At 32.4% G+C, this 3,144-nt stretch overlaps 1 pseudogene; it reads right to left on the bottom strand.

The window, feature by feature from the left end:
* Nucleotides 1-1,820: 1,820 nt before the first annotated feature.
* Nucleotides 1,821-2,758, bottom strand: LOC100462277 (olfactory receptor 6C3-like; annotated as a pseudogene).
* Between the last annotated feature and the right edge of the window lie 386 nt (nucleotides 2,759-3,144).

The raw sequence follows: 3,144 nt of genomic DNA, 5'->3' as shown, positions 1-3,144 counted from the left end.
TTAACCATCAATTATTTACCAGATCAATTATTTACCAAATCAATTATTTACCAGATATTATCTTAGAATATTCAATATTTATTAATTGTTATGGTTTTTCTGTTTGCTTGTGCATGGATTTAAAATGAGAAATAAGACTCAGTGAAAAAAAAAATAAGACAGTGTTTTCTGGATGCAAACTAAAAGTGCTTGAAACAGTTTGGCATCTTCTAGAAATCTAGGACATGTTTGTATATATATAACTTCTTTCAAATAGACTTGGAGCATGATAGATATGGCAGGGTACACAGGTCAAACTGAGGGGAAGATCAATTCATGATTAATGATACCGATCAGAGCCACAGAGAGCTACTAGGGAGAGTTTTGTCACTGCTTGGAGACCATCATCATCTTATTCCCAGTAACTTTTTAAAATCAGGAAACAGTGCCATTCGTTATAGCACACAAAGTAATGAAGAAAGATAATGAGTGAAAACTAAGGTGACAGCCAAGGATTTTTTATATGCTTGTGATTTTAGAGCTAAAATGAACCCATATTTAGTAATTATTGTGAAATTGGAAATAATTCTGCTAAGAGAAAAGTCAGGAAAACTGAAATTCTATCTTTGGTAATAGTAACATTACTTGACCTATAGGCAGTTTAGATCCAAATTGTTGCATTTGTCGAATTAAATTTAATTATGTGTTTTTTTCTCACTAGAATTTTAGAAAACTTAGGGTAAGAGTCATCTTTTTTCATCACTATATCCACAATATGTTTCATAAGATACATAAGTATAACCTGAATGAATTAATGGTACATTAGAAAGTCCTTTAACAATTTAACATGAACTATTAATTATTACAAATGAAAGTCAGTGTATAATACTGTCTATGGGGTTTTGTAAAATGCTATTTCTTATGACTTGTGTAGTGCAAAGTAGAGATGTAGAACACGATCACAGTAGATTTCATTTCGCTTCTCTACTTCCAGAAACTCTAAAGTTATTTCTGGACCCTCAGATCAAAACTCGGTTATATAGAAAGTTGAACTCTCACCAGTTTACCATAATCCATGCATTTTCCTGATATTATTTTATATTTTCTACTCTCTGGTTTTTGTTATTCACTTTTAGAGTTATTTAATGTACCTAAAAATACCTCTGAACAAGAGATAATAATAATTGTAGGTACCTCATAAAGTTGTTAGCAGGATTAAATGAGCCAATAGGTAGAAAACAATTAAAATAGGCCTGCAATATGATAATTGCTAAAAAACTTTATTTCATCTTCTGCTCTCCTCCTCTTATTACTTCTCCTCATTATTATCATACTTATCATTAATATCATAAAAATGCTGTATACAAATGAGCTTCTAATATTTTCAAATATTTACATGGATATTTATATTTTATTCTCAAACTCTTGGTAATTGTATTTGATTTGACAGAAATGCCAAGTAGGATCACATTTCCTAAGAACATTCATATCTAGTATCTGGTAAGAATGAATAGTTCCCAGGTCCACATCTATCCTGACACTTACATCATCAAACTAAATGCCTTAAGTCTCTTCCAAAGCTGACCACTCCTATTCAAAATCACAAGCATTCACCCAGATTTTCTACATCATCCAAATACACATGAATAAAATAATTTTCAGAAAACTATGAAGCAATATTCAGCTTTATCAAATTTATTGAATACAATGTGGTGGAAATTTTAATATGGAAATAAAAAATGCATGTTTAACTATAATGAAGGAAAGAGAGTGTTGACAGGACATGTATAACAGAAAGCATTTACTGTAACTTGGGTTTTTTTTAAAGCTTATTAATACTTTCATTTACCAGAGAAAAACATAACCTTTTGGATGGTGTCCTTAAAGGCTTGCTTCACTTGCTGGTTCCTCAGGGTGTATATAAATGGATTCATCATAGGAGCAATGGAGGTATTGAGAATAGCGACTCCTTTGGTTAACGACGCTCTTTCTTTTGCAGAGGGATTAGCGTACATGAATATGCAGCTTCCATAGGAAATGGAAATGACAATCATGTGGGAGGAACATGTAGAAAATGCCTTTTTTCGCTGACTAGCAGAGGGGAGTTTCAAAATTGTCCTAATGATAAACATGTAGGATAGAATGATTAATGCCAAAGTGAAAAGCAGAATTACTATTGCAGAGTAAAAACCAATCACTTCTAGGAGCCATGTGTCTGAGCAGGATAATTGCAATAGGGGGAAATAGTCACAAGCAAAATGATCAATGGCATTGGAGCCACAGTAATCTAAGTGGAGAAAAAGAATAACTGGGGGGAAGATATTTAAGAATCCTGCCAGCAAGCACAAAAGACAAGCAATATGCAGACTCTCTTGTTCATGATGGTCATATAATGCAGGGGTTTACAGATGGCCACATAACGATCATAGGACATGGCTGTTAGAAGGTAAAATTCAGTTATACCCATAAAGATGAAGAAAAACAACTGAGCTGTACAACTGTTGTATGAAATAGTTTTGTCTCTGGTGATAATGGTGGCCAGAAATCTAGGGATACAGACAGTTGTAAAGGTTATTTCTAATACAGAAAAGTTCCTGAGGAAGAAGTACATGGGGGTCTGCAGATGGGAGTCCACCAAGGTGAGAGTGATGATGGTCAAATTTCCAGTGACACTTAATATATACATGATAATTAAAAAGAGAAAAATCACAATCTGAAACTCTGGGTCATCTGATAGCCCTAGAAGAATGAATTCTGTGAGTACTGTGTAGTTTTTCATTGCTGATCTTTATTTTCCCCTTTAGAAGAGAAAATGTATGTTCCTCCTATAGAATGTTAAAAAAAAATAAAACTGTTGAAGATAGGCATAACATTTTAAAAATATACATAATTAATGAATAATCTATAAAATTTTAAGAGTTCCCCATTAGCAACCCTCTCTAGTTTCCAATATGCCTTTCATTCAAGTAACAAATATTATTAGAAGTTAAATATCAGTCTTTCTTCACTGAAAATACATTATTACAGGCCATAAATAAAAAATTACAATGCTAACATTTAAACAGAAGGCACTTCTTCTAATATTTCTTCAAAACTAACCTTCCAGTTACTTAAATCAACCTGGAATGTAGCACAATCTAAATACAGAGTTTAAAAATTTACAGA

The sequence above is a fragment of the Pongo abelii genome, chromosome 10 (genome assembly GCF_028885655.2).
Source record: "Pongo abelii isolate AG06213 chromosome 10, NHGRI_mPonAbe1-v2.0_pri, whole genome shotgun sequence".
Taxonomy (NCBI): Eukaryota; Metazoa; Chordata; class Mammalia; order Primates; family Hominidae; genus Pongo; species Pongo abelii.
This window is presented reverse-complemented; position numbering and strand designations above follow the sequence as displayed.